The following is a 1,090-nucleotide window of genomic DNA, read 5'->3' on the forward strand; positions in this document are numbered from 1 at the left end:
CAGAATTTCACATTCTGCACAAAACTCACAAAGCTCTACAAGTCTTCTATAAAATCAACCTTTTCACATGATACACTTTTGTAAATTCAACACCCCAAGCTCTTTATAAATTTCAATTCTTACATCTTTGAATCAATATTTAAATTCTGATTCTCATCTTTCGAGGTTGGTACTTAAATCCCGACTATCACAGCTTTGAATTGATACTTACATTTCAATTCTCACATTTCGAGGTCGATACCTAAATTTTGACTCTGTCCTTGGAATTGATACCTACATTTCAATTCTCACATCTTCGAATTGATACACACATTTCAATTGTCACATTTCGAGGTCGATACCACGAGGTCGATACCGAAATTTTGACTCTCCTTGGAATTGATACCTACTTTTCAATTCTCACATCTTCGAATTGATACCAACATTTCAATTCTTACATCTTTGAATTGATACTTACATTTCAATTCTAACATTTCGAGGTCTATAACTAAATTTCGACTCTCTCCTTGGAATTGATACCTACATTTCAATTCTCTCATCTTTGAATTGATACCTACATTTCAATTCCCACATCTTCGAATCGATACCTAAATTTCAATTCTTACATCTTCGAGTCAGTACCTAAATCGTGAATCTCACATTTCGAGGTTGATACCTAAGTTTCGACCCTTTCATCTTCAAATTGATGCCTACATTTCAATTCTCTCATCTTTGAATTGATACTTACATTTCAATTCTCACATTTTGAGGTCGGTCCTTATATTCCAACACCCTCCTTCAAGAATTGACCTACATTTCAATTCTTACTTTCGAATCAGTCCTACACTTCTGATTCATTACATTTGAGGTCGGTCCTTACATTCCGACACTCTCTTTTGAGAATTGACCTACATTTCAATTCTCACTTCCGAATCAGTCCTACATTTCTAATTTATTACATTCGAGGTCGGTCATTACATTTCGACACTCTCTTTTGAGAATTGACATACATTTCAATTCTCAGCCCTACATTTCTGATTCATTACATTTGAGGTTGGTCCTTACTTTCTGACACTCTCTTTTGAGAATTGACATACATTTCAATTCTCAG

This window comes from Phalaenopsis equestris, unplaced genomic scaffold (assembly GCF_001263595.1).
Source record: "Phalaenopsis equestris unplaced genomic scaffold, ASM126359v1 Scaffold000201, whole genome shotgun sequence".
Lineage (NCBI taxonomy): Eukaryota > Viridiplantae > Streptophyta > Magnoliopsida > Asparagales > Orchidaceae > Phalaenopsis > Phalaenopsis equestris.